Genomic DNA, 13774 nt, shown 5'->3' with positions numbered 1-13774 from the left:
AGTACTTCTCCAGAACCAGAACAAGATGTTAGTGCTCACTCACTCACTCACTCACTCACTCACTCACTCACTCACTCACTCACTCACTCACTCACTCACTCACTCACTCACTCACTCACTCACTCACTCACTCACTCCAGTTTAGTGTCCGTTCTTCTCTGTCTTGCAGAGGTTGGACGTGTCGCCAAGACGTTTTGGTTTAATTGCTGCCCTCCATCCATCTCTGTCATGGGGGTTGGTTGCATTTTTAAATGTAGCTACAAGCACTACAACAAAAGCAAGTGGCTCCAGGCGTGTGTGACAGAGGTCGTAGTGTCATACCTCTGCATGTAAAACTTTTACTAAAAGAACTCAACACACGTACACTTATCGACAAGAGTAGGGGTGAAACAATGTGCTTATTGCTTAGGTAAATACGCAAGCCATAGCAAAGTCGCATTGCACTAATAGTAATACAGTAGCTAAAGCTATGCTTAATCCTCAGTCTTAGTTTCAACTGCTTTTTCTTCCTAGTGGTCAGTTTTCAATGCTATCAAATCCCTTCTAGTCAGCTTGACTTATTGTGCTTAGCCATATTCATCACAAGCAAACTTTAAACCACCGCAAAAATGCTCATTTGTCTTCTGCCTGTTTACCCTATTGCTTTGACTGCCAACTTTTAAACAGCCAAATGAACTCTTCACTTTCTCCCCACCACAAAAGTAAATCACCATATAACGATTCTGTAATTCATCTACTGTACATGTAGTTGCCTGAGAAATAGTGGCCATTCAGTCGGTCATTCAACTCAAACTTATTTCAACCTTAGACCGTAACATATTAAAGAAATGGACGTGTTTGAAATTCTGATAATACACCTCCACTTAAATCAACCAGATACCATGTCATAAAGGCAACTCAGGATCCTAACTGCTTTCTTCAATGTTGTTGCCAAAGCCAAGATATATGGAGTTATAAGTTAACTGAACCCATCCTTGCTGCATATTTCCTTAGAACATTTCCTTAGACGCCTAATAAGGATGTTTTTTCCTCTTAAGTGTCTCTAGTCTTGCATCTCTCCTTGACCCAGACCACGATGAAGATGGGAGAAATCGTTAAAGCAAAGACATAATGGAGCAGTAATTCTTGGAAGATTGCTGTAGCGCATCATAAGCACCCCTGTTGTACCGCTAGGATTTGGAAATAGTCGTCATGTGGATTTTCTCACATTTGACTCATGGCCTTGATACATCTTATTTTTTATTCCGTGGTGAATAAATCTCCACCAAGGGAATTGGAACATTTCTATCACTTGTTTGTGAGTTTAGAATACTGGAGTCAGAGCATAAAGAGCAAACGTTGGTACAATCACACCCAAAGGGCATATTGAAGTCTCAAGGGGTTTTACGTTTTCGGGCTTTTGGAGGAGTTAAAACCTCTATGAAATTATGTCATGTAAATATTCATAATCAGTCATTTGCTGATTATAAATAATAAGTGGATATTTGGAAAGATATAGATATCTTTTAACCATTGCAAGATAAAACTTTGAATAGAAAGAATTAGACTAATAATACAAATGTATGACAAAAAGCGGAAGCTTGAAAACCTTTCAGATGTCTTTTCTCAGCTGCAAAGATAAAAACTTCTCTCAGACTTTCTCCTCTGTTTTTAAGTTGTCCCCCCAGTTCATCACTCCTCAGTCAGTATCTTCTTATTCAAAAAGCAAAAAAGCAACAATCTGATGTACTCCCCTAATACATGTACTCAGGGCCCGAAATCCTTTTTTCAGCCAGGTTGTCCAAGTGGCAACCTGAGTCAAAAGCCAGGTTGCGCCATCAACATTTCAGGTTGCCCCACTTTCAAATTGTTACTTTCTTCAAATCAGCTACTTATCCATTATCTTTTCTGCCAGTTACATGTAACTATGTAATATGTTTTATGTTATCAAAAAATAAATACAAAAGCTTATGCATGTAAGTGGGGAAAAAGCAGTGTTCCAACTGCAAAATTTGAGGTTGCTCAGTGTGCAACCTGGGTTTAAAATTAAGTTGTGCAAAGCAAAATGTGGTTGCATTTTCAAGTGGGCAAGTGGGTATTTCGAGCCCTGCGTACTGTTGGTGCTTAATGCAGGTGAGCAGGAGGTTAGATGTAAATTGGGAAACAATTGGGCACAAAAGAGACATTTGTGTGCATTATTGTGATGTTGCTAAGTGGTTTAGGAATCAGCAAGGGGCCCATCAAACACCTGTGGTGATATGGTCGTCGCAAATTAGATTTTACAGTTTCATTGTAGTTCAGCATTATCCGTGGGGTAACCTATATCCATTGTTTTTAAAAGCAGTGTATGAAGCGAAATCCAGTCGACGGACAGTGGTGTTAAATTGCGTTATTTTGAAAATATTGCAATTTAAAACTACCGTCCGTCGACTTGATATGCCTAAATACCAAGTTTCTAAATACAAGGGATATAGGTTACCACACAGATAAAGGTTAACAAGAGTTACATGTAATTCCAAGTTTGTTTGTTTGTTTTGTTTTATCTCCACTATTTAGTTTCACACTATTTTGCCTGGAGTCCATTTACAATACAATTGTTAAATGCAATTTATCAAAGTCAAATCAAATGTGGTAACTTAGGTTAATAGTGGACTTGAGAGGTCAGAGGTCATTTTGATCTTGGTTTTGTGTACTCTCCAAGCAAAGGTTAGGCTCTGGCTGTTTTTTGACGTTAGGTGTTTTTATATATGGCTTTCTATATTTTATATTCTTTTCTTGATGTCTCGCCGCCTAACCTTTGCTTGGAGAGTAGGTTTAATTCGTGTACAAAACAAAACGAAAGCATCTACCGTTTGCGCAACTGAAGCCGTCCCTCCACGCATGGTCGCCTTATTCCGTCTGCCAAGATTCATGGCGTTTAATAACACAAGTTACAATATTACCACTGTCCGCCCTGCAAATTTATGACTGGATTAATAATGGCAATGTGATTCTACAGGTATCCTAGCCTAGGGTCAGGTGCTCTGAGTCATATATCAGTATACCAGAAACCATACAATAACCTTGATAATATACATGTAGGAGATATTTCATGAAAATGTGCATTGGTACACGTTTTATTGAGCAAGTCATTATCAAAACTATTTCCTGTAAAGTAATGAGCATCATGCATGCAATTTATTCATTTTCCTACTAGTAGGTTTCTCATATCTAAACACATCGGAATTTATGATATCATGAAATATGAAAAATATCTCTTGAGGTCCTGAATTTCATAAGGACAATTTTTCTTCAGCAGGTTGTTATTAAGAACTCCTCTCCTGTAAAAATCACATTCTTTACATATACATTTTGAAATGTGCCTAGGAATATAGTTTAGAAGCTATGTGTAGACTACACTAGATGAATGTGCTAGTAACTAGCACTTAGCTAGGCTTAAACAATTCTTTGCCTTAGGTTGTACCTGTTAGTGTAAGTTGTTGTGCAATTAACCTTGACTTGACTTGACTTGTAAAATAACAAATAAACATACAGGTGTGCAAGGTATTGATTTTACGAAGTCACACATCAGAGCTCATGATGATACACAAAATTGTAATGTTTCATATTTTGAACACGTTTTCTTCAACAATAATCCTCCTCTAAGATAATGAACAATCCTAATATGTATAATGTATTATGTATTAATTTTGTTATTTTTGTAGACACATTTGCACAATGTCAATACGGTTGAACTCGTAATGATAGTATGGGAAATAAGAACACTTTATGGGAACTTCATGAGGGAAATTTTCTTGAGTTGGTTGGTAGGTATCAAAGCTATTCTCCTCGCTGTAATTTCTTGAGTTTGTAGGTATCAAAACCGTTCTCCTTGCTGTATTGTAACAAGCAAAGCTGTGCATTTTCTAGCTATATGTACTGTACATGCTTTTTGAATCAATACATGAGAAGATAGTATTTCGGAAGAAGTAACAGTACAGTATTGGGAGAAATTTCTTTCAATCATTCTTGCAAACCTATGGGCTTGTATTAGCAGCATGGAATACTTTATGAGACTGATATCAGAGAGGAATTTTATCGGAAGTAATTCCTTGGGATAGTCTGATATTAAAGACTATCCTACTGTAAAACATTGAAGCTACAAATCTAGTTACTCGTAGTCATTCATATGTCAATATGTCAGAAGTCATCATCATACATTGGGAAACAGCAATATTTTATGAGCACCATAAAAGAAGAGAATCCTGTGCAGGTTATTTATTAGAAACTATCACAAATCTCTCGCTTTACTCACTAACTATCCATTCTGAAAAATCTAACCTATTTCTATTAAATTCTAATGTTAATGTTTCTGAAAGAAGAAAGTCTAACCCAACAAATTACAATGTAAGAAAACATTATTCATAATGTTAGCCTTGTAAGACTAAGAGCAGATTGTCATTTGGAAACTATTAAAAATCTCACTATCCATTTTGAAATATCCTATTTCTGTCCTATTATATTCTGATATTAATGTTTCCACCAGGAAAAATGCTAACCCAACAAATTACAATGTAAGAAAACAATATTTTTAATGTTAGCCTTATAATCATAATTAAAGAATATTCTGCAACACAAGTTTACCTACTGTCCTCGTCACCATACTAAAACGTCTTTTGCGATCATGTCCGCTACTAGCCTACTACGTTCCACTGTTACCACGGTAGCACAATCACCCTACACTTGGCAAGATGTCAGATTCATAATCATCCGGCTCATTTTCATACTTAATTCGAAAGTTTCGGAAGGATTTCATTCAGCACATGCAGAGCCAGTACGAGCAGTAGTCATACATAGCGATGCTGATGAGATGGTGAAAAAAACGACGCTGCCGGTCTACCGCTCGCTTCAGGCCTGTTTGAAATATGTTAAGAAACCTACTTACCGAGCTGGCCTGCCGTCCTATCTGCACACGCAGCTGTGTAGAAAATAATGACCAAAGGAGTACGCTTCGGTGCATTAACTTTCCCCCCGCTCCCGCTAAATTGGCGTGCTATATTTGGAAAGCGCATGGTGTCCTTGGTAGTGCCTATCTCCCCTCTTGGCCAATCAGCGACGGCGTGGGGCTGAATTTGCCAAGTCCATTTCGAAGGTGGAGGAATCAGCTGTGTAACTAAGTTTAGGGCTCGAAATACCACCTGCATATGCAGGTTAGTGCAGGTAAAATTGGAGCTGTGTAGGTATTTCCTGCGTCTACCTGCACCTAACCTGCACTGGTCCATGTACTGGGTTTTATACATAAATGTTCTAAAATGTAGGTGTATATGGATTGTTATTAGCTGCATTGACTGTTACCACCTATATTGTATAAAAGAAAAAATAGCAATTGCTCCCTTAACAATTTTAGTATGATCCATACTTCCGGAATTCAGAGTGGTGCAGGTAAGATTTGTCTGGTGCAGGTAATTTTCAATGTTACTTGCACCAGTGTAAGTATGCAGAAAAAAGTATTTCGAGCCCTGCAAGTCCATTTCGAAGGTGAAGGAATTAGCTGTGTAACCAAGTTGGATGGCGGAGTCGTCTAAATGGTAATGCCTGCCGTCGGCAGTTCCACACAGCAGTGAGATGGGAGAGATGAAACTTCAGCGGGGGCAAAGTTCCCTCACTTCAGCTGCATTATGCGCCGCAGTGCTTTTATGCAAAACACATACTACCCTACTCTTGGTAATAATAATATAGCGCTGGGTGTTGTTGCTCAAGGTTAGGAATATGTGAAGAAAACGTAGCAGCTACTTTAAGATAATGGAAGCGTTCCTTGGTGGACAGTTATTAAGTGTGTGCATTTTAAGATTGTCTCTGTGGTGATTTTTCACTTTGACAGGCACACTTTACTTTAGGTAGCTCAATAGGCTGAAGGAATTCAATGAAAGATTTCTTTAAAGTTTAAGACGATTGGAAGCCATCCTTGGATCCGGAGAATCAGAAAACTGTCTCGATGGCTTATCCTCCACTTGGTTGACTTGAGATTGTGTACATGTGGATTCAATACTAGTAAATTTCTGAAGGAATCTTAAAAGTTTAAGCCTTCCTTGGAGAATCAGAAGACTGTCTTGATGACTATTCTCCCCTTGGTTGGCGTGAGATTGTGTACAGGTGGATTTTGCGCAGGTGTGAGTAGAAATGTCAGGTGCGCTTCTCGGTTCGTCTGTTGAAGCCGATCTGATTGCCGGGCTGGCGCACCTGCAAATTAACGTCCGCACCCCCGACATCACTTTTAATTCCCTGTGCCGTGTACCAACAGACGGGGTCTATTTCCCTCGCATCATCTCAGCAAGATTGCTATGGGCATCGTCTCGCTGGCTTCTCATCTCTGGGACCTGAATATGTAACAAGGGTAGAATTTGAAATGCGCAGCCCTGAAAATTGAATTCCTCGCTTGGACAGGAATGTGTGGGGAGACGGTGAGAGTCAGTCCCTCCGGTGCATTAGGAGCGGGGAAGAGATGTTACGCTGGAGACGTGCGTTGGACCTCCCTGTGGCGGGAGTGTTTTTTAATGCATTCTCTGATGCCCTGTACGGCTCGCTAGTGCCCATGCCAATGTGATGGCTCGTCTTGAGGCTAGGATGGGAAAAGGGGATCGTTCCTGCAGCCGTTTATGATTCCAACTAAAGTTTATTTGTCTCTAACTTGTGCTTCTGATTGCTTGCTACTTTTGCGGGAGTGTTTTTTAATGCGTTCTCTGATGCCCTGTACGGCTCGCTAGTGCCCATGCCAATGTGATGGCTCGTCTTGAGGCTAGGATGGGAAGAGCGGATCGTTCCTGCACCCGTTTATGATTCCAACTAAAGTTTATTTGTCTCTAACTTGTGCGTTTGATTGTTTACTACTAGTACCTTTGCCAAGCAGATCAAATTTTTCATTGGTAGATTGTCTGTGAGCTTATGGACAGGGTAACTCAAGTGTTTTTTGTGTAGTTTGAATTTATTTTTAAATTCATGCTTTTTGTTTTGTCAGTAGACTTCACCCAGAGGAAGAAGTGTTTAACTTTCATTAGGATGAAACGTCCATAACATCTATATATAGTTTTGTTAGATCGTAAAATTTTTTTCGTGAGAGAAATGTTCATTTTCATATGATCCAAACAATATTGTGTGATTGATTGTGAGGAAAAAATTATTGAAATTTTTCTCCACTTAGCCTGGGTGACATCCGATTATTACCGAGGACTCCTTACACAAATATTTTTGGGCAGAAAGTGTAAAGAGCCACTGTACTAATCAGATGAAACCCAGGTTAGTGGGACCCAGTCTCAGATATTGCTCCTGTCAGAATTTACAACAGTTACTTTTTGACATACCAGTATTACTGGTAAAAAGGAAGGCACTGTAAGAACCTGCTAGGCTTAATGAGGGCAGACCTAAAGGATAGAAGACTAGAAACATTGCAGATAGAAAACTATGTGAGCTTTAGGGAAGCTCACGATCAATGGGATGAAGTGGAGATAGAAGAAAGACTGAGAGTGTCCAGACCACTGCAGCAGCAAAACACAGTGGACTACTACTAGTACAGTAACTGTAAAAAGCACTGAGATAATGATTTCATCCGAAAGGAAAGAGAACTTTTGAGACGTCCCTGCAAAATGAAGGCCTTCGCGTGATGAATGATGCGTTCCAATCTCGGCCAGTGCCTCTGCTTCTTCCCGGTAATTTATGTGAGCTCGGAGAAATTTCGCTCCCTTATCGGGCTCCATTATGCAGAGGGATGGACAGCGCATTCAGAGAGGGGATTTAGACTGGTGTGTGGGCGTCAGCCAACCAAAATCATTGTCCTGTTTTTACTTTAGATGCCAACATTTCTTTCATTTCAGAGTCAATCACAAGGTGTTACATAATGGCTCCTGTGGTCAAAGATTTTCACTATAAACAAATTAATAGTATGATAAAGCATATTACGCCAAAAAGCAGTTACTCAAGCAGATCTTTCAAACAACGTCCATCAGTTTTCGTCAGTGACACTGTAAACATCCAATATCTGGATGTGTAATCTTCATCGATGAATAAAGCATATTGTGGTCTATTAGATCTTTTTTATAGCTTTGAAATGAACATGCTGTATTATCAACTTTCTAACATAATTGTGAATTCAAAATAAGTACAAATAAATGTCATGTTTAAGATGATCGTTGAATAAATTTTACTTCTTATTATTGATTTATACACTACACAACTGGACCCTTCTTAAGATAATTTTTATTACAAAACTATGATTGAATATGCAGGGCATTAGTGTGACAAGCCGTTCCACATAATATACCCGTCCATGCCCCCGCATGCCTGTGAAGCTGGTGTTACGCCAAAGGGAGATCGTAAACTTACAGAATGTGCTCGGCAGAGCTGAAATCCATTTTCCACTGGCTCCGGGAAAAGAGAGTTCACTAACCTCAAGGTCACTGGCAAGAAGCAGCTTCCGAAAATAATTTCATCAGCTTGGTAGAATATAGGATATATGAGAATTCTTTTGCACAACCAAAATTTGACTTACTTGCTGACGTTTCGATGTCTGTCAGACATCTTCCTCAGAGCTTCTAACTGGAGTTCTGCTTCTCGCCGCTGTATGTAGCCGATGTAGGTGGCGCTTTTGCGGCGAGAAGAACACTATCCCAAACGTGGCTCAGCTTGTACCCCCCCTCGTCCCGGTTCATCACTGGGGCGGACTTCCTTATCCAGACTGCTTCTTTAAATGTGTTCTTCTCGCTGCAAAAGCGCCACCTACATCGGCTACATATAGCGGCGAGAAGCAGAACTCCAGTTAGAAGCTCTGAGGAAGATGTCTGACAGACATCGAAACGTCAGCAAGTAAGTCAAATTTTGGTTGTGCAAAAGAATTCTCATATATCCAAGAAGCAGCTTGCTTCCGAACGTGTTTTTACATGCCAAAAAGCATTTGCTGTTTTTGCAGTTTATTTAAGTCTTGAAATATATTTAACTTTAAGACTTTAATTGGCCTTTTCTACTGAACGGCAATCACTGAGTGACCAAAACTGGAATTGTATGACTCTTGATTTCATTCTTTGAATATGGATTATGGTGCAAGATTTGGAAGTATGGTCTAAAAGACAACAGAACAGACAAAATGTCCAAAATGTTGTTCTTAGTACTTGTTGATATGAAATTTGTTGAACAATCTGGGAAACCTTTGGTATCAGCATTGACACAGCCTCCTGTGGATAGGGGATGTAATATACATGTACGAGGTCGGAAAAACTATGATGTACATGTACATGTACAATCATTTCATAGGCACAGAGTGTTCCTAATATGTATTCTTTTACTGTATCCCTTGGACATTTGTCCATACAATTTTGTCCACTTTTCACCATCCTTCGCTTCGTAATATGCACGTGTCTCTTATTTACTGAGTGACAGTTACATATGATCCTTACATTCTCAACCAGTTTTTTTAGTTAGATGTATTGAATAGTTTCTGCCAATTCATTCTAGTCACGCTGAAGAATGTCACTCAAAACGTCCAAAAGTAAATCTCCATTTTTATCCAGTTGTAGAGATTAAATTGTATTTGAGTATCTTATTTGTTGTACAGGTATTTAGAGTATGGAATTTGTAATACATGATATACTTGAACGAAAACAAATTTTGAAATGTATTTGAAACCTTATTTACTGTATACTGATGAGTGTGTATAGGTATGAGAGATAGAATTTTTGACACATGATTTACTTGAACGATAACAAAGTTTGAATTGTATTGATTTTGAAAACCTTATTTACTGTACAGGTATGAGAAGAAAGCATTTTTGATCTATGATTTACTTGAACGATAACGAAGTGCGAGTCCGTCTTGCCTGGTTCGTTCTCCTGTAGTTTGTTGCCCCTCGAGGAGCAGTCTTGTTAGGGCAGCTTGGATCAGTGCCATGTAGGTGCTGTAATAATTCATGGACGTGAGCCGTAATATGCTTCTATATTTTAACCCTTTCTTCAGAGTACTAAGGAACGATTCCACTGCATATCATTCTTTCCATTGACATGCAGCCTTTATGGTAATACCATTTGGTAATAATTCATTAATGTGTGATGTAATATAGTACACATGTATCTAATATTTTAATCTATTCTTCAAAATACTTATTTAGTATAGAAAGGAATGGCTGTGCTACATCATGAAGCCCTAATTTTTGGAATATTTCTTAGTTTTTATTTCCTTTGGCATGCAGTCTTTGTTCTAAATTGGTTATAATTTCATAATGTGTGCAGTAATGTATAATTACTTCAGAACATCGGTAAGGGAGTGCTACACATCGAAGCACTCAAAAATTCTTAAATTACTCCTTCCTAAATTTTTTTATTTCCTTTGACATGCAGTCTTTGTTTAGTAATAATTCATGATTTTAAGGTGAGCAGTAATATGCCTCTATATCTTCTTCAGAGCTTTAAGGGGCAGCTCTACTGTACATTAACTTTACATTTATGTTCTTTACTTTTTATTTCCTTTCACATGCCTTTGTATGGTTATAACTCATAAATGTTTGCTAAAGTGTGCCATCAATTTTTCAACCCACGTAATAATATACATATGACAGACAATTTTGTTCTGATTTCTATTATACTGTATACTTTTTTAGTCATATCGTCACTTTTACCTTCAGACATGAATTTGTAAATAATTAAATAAGTCTCTCTGCTTTCCAACAAGATCTCTTTAGTGCCACTTACGAAAGGTAGCGGATGCTTCTTGAAACATCAGACTGTTTCCAAAATCATAATATTCATAATCCACAGTTGCTTGATTAGTTGCTTTTTGGCATATCTTATTGCCTGGATGTCAAACCTTCATCGACGTAAAGCAGTATCTATTAGCCAGTTTTAAACACTGTGATCCCTGAACCCCATTTGGACCCTCCTTAAAGTTTATGGAAATAGTTATGATTTCAGAAGAGGAAGAGTCGTTTATCTTAACCCCTCCCTCTACCAGATAATGAGCTTTACCGGCTCTCCTGGGCAATAGTGAAGCTTATGCGCAATAAATAACAAAATCACAATCTCGGCTTCGCCTTGGGAGATTTTTCATCTTAATGAAGGTCTTGTCGAGATGGGGAGCTATTAGTCCAAGTAAGGGATCGATCCAACCCTTCTCAATGTGTGCTATAGGCAGGTTATATGTGGGGTTACATATGGGTAGCATACTGTAAGACACACATAGTAAGACCCCCTTTCTACAGGAAAGACAATTGCTAAGCAAAAAAATGTGTAAGCCATAATTTCAAGTCAAAGTCAGGAGAATGGATCCAACCCTTCTCAATATGTACGGTAGGCAGGTGTGGTTATATGTGGGGTTAGGTACAGGTAGCATACTTTTCGACACATCGTAAGACCCCCTTTCTATGGGCTTTTGTATACAATGTAAGCCTAAGATTTTCATAATTAGAATGTAATGCAGAAGATATAGTTGCGTGATTCAAAATTCCTTGTCGAGAGAATGGATCCATTCTTCTCATTATGGACTATAGGCAGGCGTGGTTATATGTGGGGTTACATACAAAATGTAGGGGTGGCATATACACATGATAAGGCCCCCTTTCCCACCAGACGACCGTACAGCTTGGATTTGTTTAACCCTTAATTTCATAATTGGAATATGATGAAAATATAAAAGTATGAGTCAAAAGAACATATAAAATGTGGACAGATTTGTTCCTTGTTTACAACAAGGGGAGATGAGGAAGGTACCTTGGTATTGTGAAAAAGAAACCCAGTAAACACTCATCAGGAAGCCAAAATACATTTCTGAATCTCATAAACATAAATCTTATTAGATGTGGACCGTCGGTTTTCTGTATAAGGTTCAAGAAATTTGTAATGAAATTTCATTATTAGATGTGGATTAATATTGAAACAGTTACGAAAACAAGAACTTTCTTCAACTGTCGGTGCCCAAGTACGATTCATTTTGGGGTCAGATATTAGTATAGTCCTACTAGTACATGTATGTTCTACTTGCCACCATTGTTATGTTGCACTGTCTGCATACATGTACTGTTTCTAAAGACAATGACATATTGCTGCTGGTGCTTAGAAGAAACTTGCAAATAAAATTGTATCCAGAATAGTGCATCTGTACTTTTCTAAACTATCTTTTTACTTTGAATAGTAAGCAGCAAATCCAAGAAGGTAGTGTGGTCTAGTGTCACCAATAAAAAACTTTCTTTAGTCAAAAGTGCTTTTCCTTTCGTTTATGACTGCAATCAATCATTTTCGTCGTCTTTTGTGCAAAACCGTGTCTCAAAGTCAAGAGCACAAGTGGGAACACTTAAGGATTCCTAAGAGACCCCGCCAGAAGGCTAACCGTCGTTTCTTGGGTAAGATTGCATACTTGTGGAGAATCAATCTACTTCTGGCTCATAAACCATATGGAAGATTGTTGTATGGACGGAAACGTATTAAGCGGGGTTGAATAACTTGAGGAGCAACTGCCCATTTAGGAATGATGATGTTGGTGTGCCAAGATTGGGCACTGGTTTGATGAGAAGGAACTGGTCATTAAGATTTTTTCGGAAAAAAATGGAGGAAAAGTGCTTAAATCTTAAATCTTCTGTGGGAATTATAATTGCAGCAACTCCTAAACGTTTGATTCAGCACCAAGGACAGCAACATTTAGCTTAATTACGTTTGCCACGGTACTGAAAAACATATTGCTTTTTCTGGTGTGTACTATTTACTTAGTATGTTTTTGGTGGTGTGTTTCTTTTCTTTTGTCTTTTTCTGTCACTAGCCAATCGGACAGCCAATTTTTTTATAGCCAATATTATGATGTGTACAACAGTTTAATCCTGTTAGAAAACTCACCCCAAGCACTATTGGACAACCTACTTTGTAGCCAATTGTACACGCAAGTCTGAAAAGTGTTTCCTAGCCTGATTTATAATTTCTCCAGGGAAGACAAGTGTGTCTGCCTCCCTTCCCCTAATCCTCTCCCTGGTTGCATGATAAAATTCCCACTCATTATAAGTACATTGTATCACTTAATATTCAACAGACTGTATTGCCATTGTTTTCCCGCATACCGACAATTATGAAAAGTGTTTCCTAGCCTGATTTATACTTTTTCCAGGGAAAAAAAGAAACACACCAGCAAAAACTATGTTATTCCTTACCAGGGCAAACTGCTAATTGTTTCTGTCCTTGGTCCTGAATCCAATGTTTAATAGATCCCTTCTTTAAAAATCAAACTACTTTGTTGCCCTGCATACCTACAAGTCTAAAAAGTGTTTTCCTAGCCTGATTTATAATTTCTCCAAGGAAGACAAGTGGGCCAGCCTCCCTTCCCCAAATCCTCTTGTCAATTGCATTATAAAATTCCCACTGCATAAGTACATTGTATCACCTTATATTAAACAGACTGTTTTCCCATTGTTTCCCCACATACCGACAAGTCAAAAAGTGTTTCCTAGCCTGATTTATAATTTCTCCTGGGAAGACAAGTGTGTCAGCCTCCCCTGCCTTAATCCCCTCCCCGGTTGGTAATTTCAACAGTTGCCTGATCAGACAAGGATTTGGTGCTGGAGAAATAAACTTCGTGTTGATGGGATTTGACCAGACAACAATCTGATAAGCGAACCGCGGACGTCGCCAAAACCATATTAAAATGGGCTGCGATAAGTTATAACCATGGGCCGGGCACACGGAGGTAGTTCCTTGTTTCTCATCACTCCAGGGCTGTTGAGAGAGGTGTTATGTAACAAACTGTACATTTGATAGATACATAAATACAGTACTGAACTCGAGGGCTGTTATACAGGCTA

General features: G+C 38.6%; 1 protein-coding gene across 1 annotated transcript in view; it reads left to right on the top strand.

Moving 5' to 3' along the window:
• LOC118424721 (vacuolar protein sorting-associated protein 41 homolog) overlaps positions 1-13774 on the top strand; it is a 33058-nt gene that overhangs the window by 1911 nt on the left and 17373 nt on the right. The window lies entirely within an intron of this gene.

Source organism: Branchiostoma floridae, chromosome 10, assembly GCF_000003815.2.
Source record: "Branchiostoma floridae strain S238N-H82 chromosome 10, Bfl_VNyyK, whole genome shotgun sequence".
NCBI classification, from domain to species: Eukaryota; Metazoa; Chordata; class Leptocardii; order Amphioxiformes; family Branchiostomatidae; genus Branchiostoma; species Branchiostoma floridae.
The sequence above is the reverse complement of the archived record's forward strand: the minus strand, read 5'-3'. Positions and strand labels throughout refer to the sequence as shown.